At 39.1% G+C, this 15,243-nt stretch overlaps 1 long non-coding RNA gene across 1 annotated transcript in view; it reads right to left on the reverse strand.

Annotated features, from left to right (window-relative positions):
* The window catches only part of LOC116657948, a 56,457-nt gene that overhangs the window by 7,231 nt on the left and 33,983 nt on the right, over window positions 1-15,243 (reverse strand). Inside the window, exons 2-3 of the long non-coding RNA XR_004313127.1 lie at window positions 11,316-11,415; window positions 1,668-1,770 (exon numbers count right to left, since the gene is read on the reverse strand). This is a non-coding gene — a long non-coding RNA (uncharacterized LOC116657948). The remainder of the gene's footprint in view (window positions 1-1,667; window positions 1,771-11,315; window positions 11,416-15,243) is intronic.

Genomic DNA, 15,243 nt, shown 5'->3' on the forward strand with positions numbered 1-15,243 from the left:
ATAAAGACAGCAAATCTGGGTCAGCAGGAGCCAGGGTGGACTGAGCAGAAAGTGAACAGCCTGGCTGAGCGTGCATTGCACCAAAGTTGACGACCCAACAGGTGAACAGTTGAAAGTGAAGGATGAGCTGGAGAAAGCCAGGCTCCCTCCAGAATGACTTAGGCCTGGGTGTCTACTTTTTCATGCAGCACTTTCTCAACTACAAAGGGAAATTTAGCATCCAAATTGAGATGGGCTGTAAGTGTATGATAAACACTGGATTTAGAGGATTAAGGCCGCAACAGCAGCGGTGGCTGTAGCAACATTTAGATAGATTTACACGGCACACACGATGTGCCAGGAACCACTTTAAGTATTCTCTCTCCCTCTCTCTTGTTTTTTCTCTATGTGTGCGCATATGTGTGGTTTACCTATGCCTGTGTGTATATACATGTATGTGTGTGTGTATTAGCTTTAAGTCTCACAGCAATCCTGCAAATTGTAACCAATGTCATCCCCATTTCACAGATGAGGAAAATGAGATGTGGATCTGGAATCTGAACCCAGGCTGTCAGTTGCAGTTCAGAGGTGTACCCAGCATGCTCTTCTGTGGACCACAGGTCAGTGAGGCAAGGAAGAGCACTTCAACTCCAGGTGCACTGGCTCAGACTCAGGGCCCATCTGCCCTGTGTCCTGTGTCTGATAGTTTTATCCAAGGAGCATGTTTGGGGCAAGGGAAAGAAATGTGCATTATTCTCCTCCCAGATTCTAAGAACATCCATTCACTCCTGCATTAGACATGTGGCTTTTTTAAGCTCTCTCTCTTCCTGTGTTTCTAGCCATTCTAGCCTCTTCTTGAAAAGAGAACCTCTCTTCTACTCTTCGCTACAACTGCAAAATTAGAAGATGCTGAGGGAAATTGCTACCTTTGGAGGACATATGCCTGAGTTGGGTCTTTCATTGCCACCTTCCCATGCCTTAGACTGAGGAATGAACCCAAGAAGCTTTGTAAGAGAACGTGGAGGAGGGCCTTCAATCAGCCAGGTCAGGGATGGGGGGAGTGAGAGCAATGGTGAACTGATGTCGTCACAATCCTTACAGTCTTGTCCCAAATTAGACCTGCAACAAGTAAATAAACAGACCCACTGCCCCTTGCCCCGATCAAGTCACTCTCAGTTGGGGAGGGCGTATTTTGCCAATATCTTTTTCTTCCTATTATGCAACAAAAATGATGTTTGCAGTTGTTTTAGGAAAACTAAATAAACAAACAAAAAAAGTGGGAGGAGACACAAAATGAAACCTCTGGTAAATGCCACTATCCCCAAATTAGCATTTCTGGGAAAGAGAGACATAGAAGGCACATGATGTCCATCTTCAAATATGTGAAGGAGGAGCATGTGGCAGAGAGACTTCCTTTGTTTTGCTTGTTAGAGGAGAACAAGAATCAGTAGGAGATCGTTTAAGGAAGGAAGATTCCAAGTCAATAAAAAAGAACTTTTTCTGGCAATTAAAGCTGGTCAAAAATGGAATGGTTTTGAGCCCCAGTTTAGAGAAATAAAGATCTCAACCCAAGATCCCTGACCACCCATATCAGATTAAATTTGAAATTGATGACCTCTAAGATCTCTTCCATGATTCTATGTTCTTAATATCACTAATATATTTTTATTGAGATATAATTTACTCACCACAAAATTCACCACTTTAAAGTGTACAATTCAGTTATTTCTGGGGGATTGGCAGAAATGTGCAACCATCACCATTATCCAATTCTGGAACATTCCATCACCCCTGAAAGAAATTACATACCCATTAGCCATCACCCCCAACTCCCCCTCCTTCATGTCCTGACAGCCACTAATCTTTTAGTGTCTATGGATTTGCCAGTTCTGAACATTTGACACAAATGGAGTCATACAAATTGTGGGGGTTTTGTCTTGCTTCTTTCACCGAGCATAAGGCTTTCAAGTTTCATCCATTTGTTGCATGAATCAGTACTTCATTAATTTTTATGGCCAAATAATATTCCACTGTACAGGTATATATTTTCTCTTCTTCTGTTGATGGACATTTGGGTTGCTTCCATTTTATGACTGTTATGAATAATGCCTCTATAAACATTGTGTACAAGTTTTTGTTTGGATATATGTTTTCAGTTCTCTTGGGTATATACCTAGGAGTAAAATTGCTGAGTCATATGGTAACTCAATTTTTACCTTTTTGAGGAATTGTCAGATTGTTTTCCAAAGCAACTGCACCATTTTACATTGCCACAAGCTCTGTGTGAGGATTTCCACTTTTCCACATCTTAGCCAACAGTTGTTACTGTCTGTCTTTTTGATTATAGCCATCCTAATGGGTGTGAAGTCATATCTCTTTGTGGTTTTGATTTGCATTTCCCTAGCGACTAACGACTTTAGGCATTTTTCCATGTGTTTATTGGACATTTATATATCTTCTTTGGAGAAATGTTTATTTGGATCCTTTGTTCATTTTTTAATTGAGTTCTTTTTATTGTTGAGTTGTAATATTCTTTATACCTTCTAAAAGATCACTAAGATATCTGACTTTCACTATAAATGAGTTAATTTTAAACCTGGGAAAACTAGCTAACTTTCTAAGGAAAAAAATAGCAAAGTTGAAACAATTTGAGATTCAAAAATCCAACATGAATAGCCAAGGAAGAAATTTTAAACATTTATAAAGAGTTACCTCCATATCTTCCTTAAGCCCCTCCCAACTTACCCTATCTAAAATCCTAAAAGGCACCAGGATCACTTGTTTCAAGGGTGAATTTTGAAAAAAAAAAAGATTTTTGAAAACAAAAAGATTTTTTCCTATACTATATATGTTCTAGAATCTAAAGAATGGATATTTCCTGTTTTTTTTTTAAGATGAGAACATAAAACTGATACAAAATCTGAGAAAAACAGCCTTAGAAAAAAATTATACTATAAATTTATTTAAAAATATTGATACACAACTCATAAATTAAATATTGATAAATACAATTTGGTAGTGCAGTAAATGAATAACAAATCATGACCTATGAGAATCATAAGATGATTCAATTACAAGAAGTCAGTTAACATAATTTAAAATACAAATAGCTAAAAAAAATCAGTATATTCAGAAAAGACATTAAATAGAAACAACATTTATTTACATTTTTTAAATGACTCCTTGGGACCTGTAAATTGAATCACCATCCAGTACCACCTCACATCCCCACATAGGGTAACATTAAAACATCAGCAACTATAAAAAAAGATGGCAAAGATGGTGAGAAGTAGAACTTTCATATACTCTTTGTGGGAGTTTGGTCAAATCACTCTGAAGAACAATTTGGTAATATCTAATAAAACTGAAAACCTATGCACTGTGACTGAGAAATTCTACTCCTTATATTCTAGAGAAATTCTTGCATAAATTTACACATATTTATAGTTATTTCCATTTGCAAAGCTCTTTAAAATAGTAGGGGGGAGTCTAAATTACTTCAATGGGAGAACATATAATTAACAGTATATTCATGCACTAGAATATCATAGAACTGTTAAACTAATGTAATTTTCCCTATTCAGTCAGAAAACTAGAGCTCCACACAAAATGTTGAGTAGAAAATAGCAAGCTTCAGACAATACACACCTTGACATCTATGTCCTATTTCCAAACACAAAAATGAACAATACATACTATTCATCAAGACATACATGTGTATATAAGTGTATCAAAATGGAGTGAAAAAGATATGTGCTCAATTCACATTTTCTCCTGGATTTGGAACATGAGGAACACATTGCAGGTGGAGGACAAAGAAAACGCCAACTTTCTCTGTGTGCTTTATTTCCTTCATTTAAATTAGGATGATGCAAAGAGAGAAAACTGTTTCCAGTCCTCCAATCCTCAATTCTGATTGGTGGGAATATGAATATGTGTTATCATTCATTGTACTTCTGGGTAGTTTTCAAATTTCTCAGAACAACAACAACAAAAAATCCCTTAGTAAAGTAAGAACACAAAGAAAGTCTGTTAATATGATAAAAAAAATACATAAATATATTTCAAAACAAAGTCAGCACCATTCTTAATGGTGAAGCCCTAGAAGCATCTACATCAAAGTTATTTTTTAAAATAAGGACACATGACTATTAATTAATAGGGGTCTAAGGTTCAAACTAATTAATTAAAAGTGACCATAATTAAATTTGACCAAAATTTAAAAGTGAGTATGTGTATAGAAGAGTATAAATGTATATGTGAGTGTGTATATGTGAGTGTGTGTGTGCATGAGTGTATATACACATGTGTATATGTGTGTGACTGTGTAAATATGTGTGAGTGGGTAAATGCATGTGAGAATGTGTATGTGTATGTATGTGTATGGACATGTGAGAGAGTAAGTGTATGTGTGTCAGAGTGCATGTGAGTGGGTATACATGTCTGTACTATGTGGGTGTATATAAATCTATGAATGTATGTATGTGTGTATAATGTATATTTATATAGTATTTATATGTGTCCGGGTCTGTATGTATGTGGATATGGGTGTGTGTATATATGTACATAAGTATCGTGTGGATGCATGCATATGTGTGTTCGTGTGCATGTATGGGTATGTGCGTGTACAGACATGCATACACATTCATCAAATAGGAGGTAATATATATCAGGTGTCCCAGATGTGTTGTTCTGTCTTTTCAAATAGATTTTATGCTTATTAAGGCCTGAACTTATGACTCATATTTCTTTTGGAATTTGCACATAGTGACTTCTCAACAATACTTGTAAAATTGAATTTGGCACCAGTACCCCTCAATTTCCATGGACCAGCAAGAATTCACAGACCAAGCTTCAGGGCTGTTTTTTGCTCAGTACAAGATAGTTTGTAGTCAGGATAAAAAGTAGAAAATAACACCCTAGAGATGAGTTTATTTTAAAATTTATATAGACACAGTTATTCCACTTTCTGGATTCCAACAAAATATTGGGTAACAAGAGTCTATAATTTACCTGTATACATTTCATAATTTCTCAAAAATCCATAAAATTAGTTAAGGAAAGATAGAGAAGATGCTATGCTGTAGATGACCAGCTTTATCAGCCAGAAGAGCAAATGAGTCCATCAGGTGGACCTCGCCTTCACTCTGGGCCAGTGGCAATTCACCCATTTAGGTGAAGGAGGGGGGTGCCCTCCATGGGTCTTTTCTAGCAGGAGAGGGAGATGGTGGTGGTGGCAGTGATGGACGTAGCCTTCTGGTCCTGGGTGAGAAAGCTGTCAACCCCCAGGTTCAGCCCAGGATAGGAGGGTGGGGTCCACAGAGGAGTGTCACAGCCCAGGCCTGAGTAGACATGCTCAGCGCTGCATTCTACTGATAATGGGATGCAGCCATGGCTTTCATTCTGCAGGCCGGCAGAGACAGCCAGAGCAGGAGAGCCATCCAAAAGCAAGAGAGACCATTTCCTCACACAAAAATAGAGGTTATCCTCTTATTTTCTTCTCCCCTGGAGACTGAGTCAGGCAGGAAAGCAACACCCTGAGGTCAGATCTAAGTTGAAGAGGTGAGCGCCTCATTCGTGCTCAATTTGGCAGACTACAAGACACACACAGCCCAGATGGGCAATAAACCAGAAGGTCCACGGCAGCAGAAGGAATGCCTGACTCCCAAACAGCACTCAGAGCCCAAGAATGGTCTCCTGCATTTCAGCTCAGACTCCCCACCCAGCAAACCAGGCTGTGTTCTTTCTGGGTGGCTGGCTTAAGGAATTGTACATTACAGTGGAAACTCCCATTCACTTCATTTACTGCCATTTATAATATTTTCCACTATTTGGAGATAATGAATTCATCCTTTTCTTTTTTCCTTTTTTTTTTTCTGCCAAGCATTATGCAGGCCACCACAAGAGCCAAATGTTCCAGAATCCTTCTCTAATGTGTTACCCTTCATTTTCTATGATAGCTTTAGTGGTTTCTTTGGAAAGGCCCCAATATCAACCAAATTAACAATGCTGAGAATAAACCCAACTGTCACTTTCATTCCCTTTGAACAGCAGAGGGGAAACGCCACCTTCAAGAGCCTTTCCAGTGGGCAGGCATAAAGAAGACAGGTTAATTAAAGTCAATCTCAGAAAAACCACCCGCTGCAGAAAGTTTCTCCCCAGCCCAGTTTAACTCTGTATCACAGTTTTAGATAATCTCACATGAAGGACTGAAGGCATGAATTTTGTCAATGAAATTACATCTCTGCAATTGCCCAGCTGAGGGGCCTTTTGGATGATGTTAAGCAAGACTCTTTGCAGGAGGTCAGAAGGAGAAAGGGGATATTCCAGGCTTCCTTTTCTTGCACAGAGGCCTAGGCAGCTTCCTCAGCTTGGGAAGAGCCAGACAGACACGCATTTCATATCTGCTGCATGTAAGTTTCACTCAGTAATTTACTTTTTGCCAAATAACAGCCTCACAGCAAAGCAGGGGGGACAAAGCCACAGCAGCGTCTCTTTCATTTTTACACCCTTCAGTCCACCATCAAAACTGAAGCAATAAATATGCCAACAGTTCACTTCTCTTTCTTATATTCTGTCATTGTTTGCTTTGGTGACAGTCACTGCCATGGGGCTAGCGGGAAAAGAGGGCATACTGAACTAGGAAAAAAGATGGCAGCCAGCTAAATCCATCACCAAACTCCAACTGGGGAAGGAAATTGGTACCCAAGTTAGGTGAGTGCCACTGCTCACAGCCCAGATGCTGAGTGAAACTAAAGAGCCATCCTGGAGGAGGTGACAGAAAAATCAACATTTCAATACCACTAAATGTGGCTTTTTATTGACAATTTTCTACAAAGCAAAAAGAAAAAGACATTATTTAATTGTTTGCTAAACTTGTCGGATCTCTGGGGAAATATTTTCAGCATCCATCGTCAATCAGCACTTCATTGCTCTAAGTCATTCTTCTCATGTTGCCTCCTTCTCTGTTAAGGTTTTGGGCATCTATGTAGGTACCCTGTGCTTCCTGCTTCAGGTAAGGCAGAGTTTCCCAATTTAAGTGGTTCAGTCCCTTCCAGGATATGTCTTCTTCCATTTATTACTTTTAACCTTTCTATGTCTTTATATAGAAAATGTATCCCTCATAAATAAAATATAGGTGGACTTTATTTTTTTTCATCTAGTTGGACAATCTCTGACTTTCAATCTGAGTGTTTAGTCCATTAACATTTAATGTAATTATTGCCATGGCTAGATTTAACTTTATACTCTCACTATTTGTTTTCTGCTTGTTCTACTTTTTTCTGTTGTTCCTTTGTTTCTGTTTTCCTGTTTTCATCTGGATTGATCAATTATCTTTTAGTATTCTTTTTTGTCTACTCTAGTATCTTTTTAACTATACTTCTTTGGTTATTTTTATTAGTGGTTATTCTAAGGATTAAAATATGCATTCTTATCACAATCTATCATGAATTAATATTAGACCACATCACATATAATATTTGAATCTTACAACAGCATTCTTCCTTTAACTTTTCTTCCATTTTTATGGGATTGTTGTCATATATGTTGTAAAACCCAGAATACATTGCTTATTTTGCTTGAAATAGTCAATGATCTTTTTTTTTATCAATAAACACTTTTTAAAATAAGAAAAGAAAAAAATAAATTGTATGTTTACCCATGTATTTGTTGTTTCTGGAGTTCTTCATTTCTTCATGTAGAACAATGAATTTCTGCTTCTACTTGGCCTTTTTGAACTTCTCTTCATTGAAAACAAGCCTAAGGCTAGGCATGACAGAAAGCCAATGCAAACTTATACCTGGGTGAAGAACTAGCTCCAGCAATGACAAACAGGGAAGTGCAACAGCCTTCTTGTGATCATAAACACAAATATGACACAAGTGATTTGCAGCAGGAATTTTTAGAGTTTATTTATACTGGGGGGAAGAAAATGCAAGGGTGTTGTTGGAGTATGCCTCAAAAGAGCTGTCGAGATAGAAATAATCTTTTCTAAAAGTTAGAACTAGGAGCAAAAGGTTTAAGACTTAGAAGTTGATTTATACACTAGATAAAAAACTAAGACTATTCAATATGATACCAAATGTGTTGAAAACCATTGATTCTCCATGACTGGGCTACTCAGGCTACAGGGGTGAAACTCAGCATAGCACAGAAGTTAGAATTGTGGGTTCTGGTGTCTGACTTCCTGAGTTTGACTCCTGCCTCACTACTTACTGGCAATGTAAACTTGAGAAAGTTAATTAACTTCTCTGGCCTTGTTTCCTTATCTATAAAATGGGCATGATGATAATAATTATGACCTCAGAAGATTGTTGTGAAGGGAACAACTAAAAAGCACTTGGAACACTCCCTGGTGCATTCCCAGTATTCAATAAACATTAATTATGACTATTATTTTTACTAGATGACTCTTCATGTTGTTTCTGACCCTAAGATTCTGTTTCACTCTGAGTCTTCCCTTTTTTTATTATGCTTGGGTTCAAAGCAAAAATAAGACAATTGTTTTCATATCACATTTTCCTCTTCCACTCTACCTCAGTGCACACTGATGAAACACTGTAATTTTTGCTTTAATCTCTAATCTGCAACACTGATAGAAATTATTTATTTTATTGAAATAACCTACCAAGACAAGAACTGTGGCACAAATATATCACATCACATTCCCAGGTCAATGAAAAATCAAATACTGTAGACTCCTTGATGTGTGCTCTTGAAAAATGGTCAGCCATGAAAGAAATAAGACATGGTCTCTAAGTGATCAGTCAATGAGAAGCAAGAGAACCAACTTATGCTGCTGATCTATACCATCCACTAATTTATCCATGGGAACTCTACGTTTCTAAACCATCTTCATGATAGGATCCAGTAACCTTATCTTACAAGTGTCATAACTGATACTTGGAGAAGTTTAAGCTGCTCATCCAACTTCACACAAATGTGTCTCCCATAACCATAATCTTTCCACCATAGCAAAGGCTACATCATGTTCATGGGCTGCAGGAGAGCAGGGACACTAGGAACATGTCAGGACCTGGAGAACTAGATATAAGTTTGAATAGACTCAGTTAATGGAGAATAGAACACATGGAGGTCTGGAGTGAAAGCAACTAAAAAAGAGTTGAGGAGAGAAATCAGAAATAGTCTAGTTTTGGTGTGGCTTCCCCCCAAAATACAGACACAGAGTTAAGGACTGATTTCAAGTGATTGATCTGGGAAGTAAAGGAACACCAACAAGAGAGTGGGGAAATCAAATAGGGAAGGGAAGGCAGCCAATAGCTCGTGTTATAAGCAAGTTACTACGATAGGCCACTGGGGTTTAAACCCAGTGGGTAACCGTGAAGCCAGTATAGAGCCACGAACCTGAGATATCCCACCAGAGGGTGAGGAAGGTGCGGTGTTCACACTGATTCAATCAATTTCTTCAGTCCCTCTGTGGTTGAGGGCTATTCTTGGTGGTGTTCATTCCATGGTATTCCAATCTACCGTGAGCATGAGCAAAGTGGTCTTTGATGGCAAGAAAATGTTCTTAAATGAAAAAAAAAGGCAATGCTGGCAGTTGAAAGTTGGGCTAGCACATACTGAAATGGCAAAGGCCAAAGTCAGGAATTCAGCTTGATAAATATCAGAAATGATGGTAGGCTGATGGCTCAAAATTTTGCAAGCAGCTAAGGCTAAGAAACCTGAAATCACTGAATTGGCTTTATAGAAACTACACATAGTCTCTAGATCAGCACCCTTATTTTTGTATTAGTTCACCAATGGTCAAGAAGAAAATGGCCCTTGTATGCACAGTGCAAATTATATCCCAATTCCATGCCCTCGAACTCCAGTATTCTTGCCTATTGCACCACGTGGAGAACTGTGATGTACTTTATTCCAAAACAGGTCTGATCCAGACAACAGCCACTTTTAAAACACCAGGGAAGGCAAAAAACATCAATTTGAGGAGATTGATGGGATCTGGGTTTGCAAATTCACATAGGGAAGCAAGAGGAAAATAGAGAAATAAAAAGTCACAGTAGGAACTCTTATATACTATTGGTAGGAATGCAAGATGGTGCAGCCACTTGGCAAAACAATTTGGCAGTTTCCTAAAATGTTGGTTTGGGTTCCAATATTCCCATAAGAAGTTGGAATATTAAAACATATTCTTCCCATACAATCCAGAAATTCCACTCGTAAGTACTTATCCAAGAGAAATGAAAACTTACATTCACACAAAAACCTATATGCCAATATTTATTGTGGCCTTTTCATAACTATCAAAAATTGGAAACTGTCAGATGTTTCATATCCACAGAATGGATAAACAAAGCATCGTACATCCATACAATGCAATACAAGTCAGAAACAGAAAGGAACAAACTAGGGTATACACAACAATATGACACGTCCCATATGCATCAATGCTAACTAAAAGGAGCCAAACTCAAAAGGTCACACTGCATGATTCCATTTATATGACATTCTAGAAAACACTGGAAGTGTGGGGAAGAATGAACTACCAAGGGAGTTTTGCAGGTGATGGCTATATCTTGATTGTGTTCGTAGTTACATGCCCAAGCATTTGTCAAAATTCAGAGAATTATACACCAAAAAGAGAGAATTTTGCTGTATGTATTTTTTCAAGCAAACAAAATTCTTTTGAAAGGCAATGGTAGGTTCTGACAGCAGCAAGGAACCTCAGTCAAAGATGAAAACCAAACCCAGAGCACTGGGCCTGAAAGTTCCACACTCTTGTGCTATGGCCATTGGCAGCAGTGTCCTGAGCCCTTGGTAACTGAGACAGTCCACGATTAAAGCAAAAATATGTGCAGACTAACAGATTCTTTGAACCTCCATGAGACTACACCTCCAGCTCTATGACAGAGCCAAATCATGTGGATTGATTGCAGTCCAGTACCACAAAAATGACAATCATTCAATGAGATAAATAACAAAAATTTTGAAAGCAGAATATCAGATTTTTTAAAGGATGGAAACATAACATCTGCCCTGGAGACTAGGAGTCACATGGATGGTAAAACTGTCTTTGATTGTATGTGAAGCATTTGGAGCAGAGGAAGAAACATAGACTGTGAAAATGGACAAAACCAAGTATAAACTGCAGGTCTGATCCTGGTCACACGATTATAGCAGATCAAATTCAGAGCCTCTGTTTTTTATTACTCCTTGAACCATGTTCTTTGCCATATAACTTCATAGTTCTCCCCTTTGTGCTGTGGCTACTGAGTACTTCCCCAACCCTTAACTTTGGGCTGAGTGCGGAGATGTGCTTTGGCCAATAGAACATGGATGGAAGTGACAACATGATAGTTCTGAGGACTCACCTTAAGAACTCCTGTGCTGTTGCCATCTCCATGAAAAGAGCTTTCCTTGTGTCCCTGGATGAATTCACATGCCACAGGCCATCCCAGGTAATCTCCTGACCTATGGGCAAGGACAAAAGAATCTTGTATTAAGTTACTGAGTTTCAAGGACAGTTTGTTACACAGCATTACTATGGCAATAGCTAACTGAGGCAATGACCACAGGTGAGTATGAGTACCTGTATTTGCCATGTATCCATTTATTCATCCAAAACAAATATTTATTGAGCACATTCAATGTTCTAAGGCTAGAGCAGGTGCTGAACTCCCTGTAGAGCAATGAGCCTAATTGTCCCCTTTTGAGTGCAACCCAAAGCTCACTGTCATGTGAGTCCAAATGAGGCCATTAATGAACATATTCTGCCAGCTCTAAACTTTCCCCTGCTTAAACAAGAAGTTCAGTACATAAGCTTATTCCTCTAAGGCTCTAAAGTGACCTGGGCTTTATGCCCTCTTACTCCAGGCTCTACCCTACTTCACCCCTACTACCTTCCATGTCTTGAACTTGGATTTACTAAGCTATGCTTAGCTGTGGGGATCCCACAGCACTGTAAGGACTCAGCATGTTGCTGTGCTGAGCACTAGATACATGTGGCCATTTAATTGAAATTCAGTTGCATTAGCCTCATTTCAAGTGCTCAATAGCCCCATGTGAATATTGTACTGGATAACACATATTTAGAACATCTTCATCATCACAGAAAGTTCCACTGGACAGTGTCAACTAGAGTTCTAGTTTGCAAGTATCACCCTTTGTCTTTCAATGGCTCATACACGCTATCAGGATGTCATGTGCCAACCTCAGTGCTAAACCCAAAATCAACATCAATCCAGACTCTATTGCAGACTCTGCCCCATCATGCTGTTTCCTTCTACTGGAATGAATTCTCACTGGGGTCTCTAGAGTCCCTCCCTGAAGCTTGGCTTCTGTCTGAAACTTTCCTCCTGCCAAGTCCATCCAATTCAAGTTACTGTTCTCCTACAGGAAATTTCTAGAATCTAATGAAAATCAGTCAATATATATAGTAACCTAGAGAAAGAGATGCCACCCAATGTCTCCTGACTGATGTATCCACATCCCAGATCCAGCTAGTCAGGACTGCACTCGCATGGAGATGGAAATGGAAATTACAATGCTCAGGTGTTGAAGTAAGGATTAAATCCTGTAATATGTATAATATGTCCAGTGTAGGACTAGGGACATAGTAGACATCAAGAAATAATGCTTTTCCCTCTAGTCTTCTCAATTGTATTGGAATTGGGCATAATTTCCTGATGCTGGTGACTAACTGATTCTATAACAATTTCTAATCAATACCCACCCAGATAAGTTCACAGGTGACTGGAGGAAATGTTAGCACAATTAAAACTCTCAGCTAGGACCTACAATTACTTCTCTTCAGCCGCACCAAGAACTTATCCTTTTGCTACTGGAGGGGTAGAAGAAAGAGAGATTCCAGACTGGAGGGTCCCAATTCCAACTGGATAATCACTAGATGATTTCTGATGGCTCTGAAGGAATCCCTACTCTTTCCCTGGGCTCCCTGGGAGCTGCTGTCAGGAATCTAACAATATGGCCATGATAGAAAAAGAATCTTACCACCTCAACCACCTCTATATTGATCTTTCTTCCTTAACCTTTGGGGGTTCTTAAAAAAAATGTAGAAGGAAGGCTAATTGGAAAGAATAAGGTCTGCCTTGAAGGGAGAACAGTTAACCAAGAACAAAGCTCCAGGAGGGTTTCTGTTGTGTTTTCTTCTAAGCTCATTGGAATTTTTGGTCTTGGACAGACAGATCAGCACAGCACATTGCTCCCAAGTTTCCAACCCCAAAATATTTTTCTTAATTTTAAATCTTTGAAGAAGAAATGCTACATTTGCTTCATAATTTTTACTATTGAATATGATGGAAAGAGAACGCTAGCTCCTGCCTCTTGTCCCCCCAGAAGAAGTTGGGCCAATGGAAAAAGCTGAGATTTTGCTTTTCTTTCTACCCATCTATTGAGATTTTCAAAGTATAGCACTCAGAAAATATCCTCATTTGAAAAGAACTTTATCCCTGGTACTTTCGGCTTTGATGACTAGATTGGAAAGAAAAAAAAAAAAAAACTTCTAATTCTAAAGTAAGTAAATCCTCAGTCCTTCCAAGATTCCAGGACCTAAATATCCCCAGACACTACTTCCTCTTAGAACTGGAAGAATAAATTTGCATTTGCCATTCTCTGAAATCGCTGATCACCAGACCAAACTCCTTTGAACAGGACTTTCAAACTCAAATACATTTCATATTAAATTTTCTAGCCAGTAGAATTAAACTCATTTACGCCATTTTTTTCTAATTTCACATTTTCTACTCTTTATTTTGTACGTGTGGCACCTCCCTCTTTCTATGACATATAAGATACTTGGGCCCCATCTCAGTAAATCGCTGCACCATCTTCTCAGAGGTTCACATCATAAGTGTAGGACTCATCGTTGATTTCTCCTTTTCTCTCATGGCCAGCATCCAGTCTACCAGCATGGCCTCCCAAACACTTACATCTATTTCTGAATCGGTTAATGTCTATTTCCACTGTTCCACCACCTTGTTCCAAGACAATATTATCTTTGCAATGACCTACCAACTGGTCTCTCTGCTTCCATGTTTTCTTCTATCATCCATTCCTCCCCAAGCAGTTGGAATGATCTTTTTAACCATATATAAATTCATGTTGCTCCCCTGTATGAACTTACCACTGGCTTCCCTTGAGACTTCTAAGGAAATCTAAGTTTCTTAGAACACCTCGCTGTGGCTCTGTAAGGTCTAGTCTGTACCTACCATCCAACCTTATCCTGTGGGCTGTTTTCCTATCATTGTCCCTTTGTGCTCTCCACTCCAGTACACTGGCTTTTCCTCTGCATGTTGAATTTGCCAGCTGTCTTCTTGCCTTAGCACACTTGCATTATCTGTTCTCTCTGCCTGAAAGTCTTCTCTCCTGACTCTGAATGACCAGCTCATTCCTGCCCACCAAGTGGATATCATTTCAGAGAGGATGTCCCTGATCACTCAGTCTAATATAGCTTTCTAGTAATCCTGGATTCCATCATATATTTTTATAGCACTTATCACTAGCTGATATTTGCTAGTTTTATTTCTTTGCTTATTGTCCGCTCCTCCACAGCAGAATGATAGCCCCGTTAGAGCAGGGATCTTGTACCTTATTTTCAACTCTACTCCAACACTTAGAATTGTGATTAGCACACAGTAGGTGCTAAAGAAGTATTTTTTAATGAAAAAGTGAATAACTTTCCCAGAATGTTTTCTTCTTCTAATCTGAAGGATATTTGAGAAAATACTCGGAGAAATGAGGTCACTCTCTTAAACTGGGTAGGAAGGGAATTGACATTGACGTTGATTTTGTGACTTCTTTGTGCACTGTGCTTAATCCTCTGAATGCATTGTATCACTTAATCCTTATAATGCTCCCTTTGAGTGGGCACTAGAATCTGCATTTTAAAAAGAAAAGGCTGAGAGTGATCATAGTAGGAGCTTGCTACCCTGTGCTGATCCCATTTAGACCCAGCTGTGAGTAACAGCCGCTGGTGCTCAGAGCTGCCTCCTTCTCTTGAGAATTGCCTTCCTAAGACAGAAATGCTCCATGGGGAGAGTGCATCCCTCCACTGAAGCCCCTAGGCAAAACCTGAAGGACACAAGGGTACAAAAGGTGATCCCCTTGGGACCAAGTCTCTGGTACAATTTACATGGCAGAGCTCTCCGTGGGATCAGGCTGAAGCTGGATTCCAGTTAGGCTAGATCCTACATTCAGGGTCTTCCCCTTCCCTCTCCTCCTTCCCTCATTCTATTTCAGAGTTCCCCTGGGAGCATTCCCTTAATAAATCTTTCGCACAAA

Source organism: Camelus ferus, chromosome 19 (assembly GCF_009834535.1).
Source record: "Camelus ferus isolate YT-003-E chromosome 19, BCGSAC_Cfer_1.0, whole genome shotgun sequence".
NCBI classification, from domain to species: domain Eukaryota; kingdom Metazoa; phylum Chordata; class Mammalia; order Artiodactyla; family Camelidae; genus Camelus; species Camelus ferus.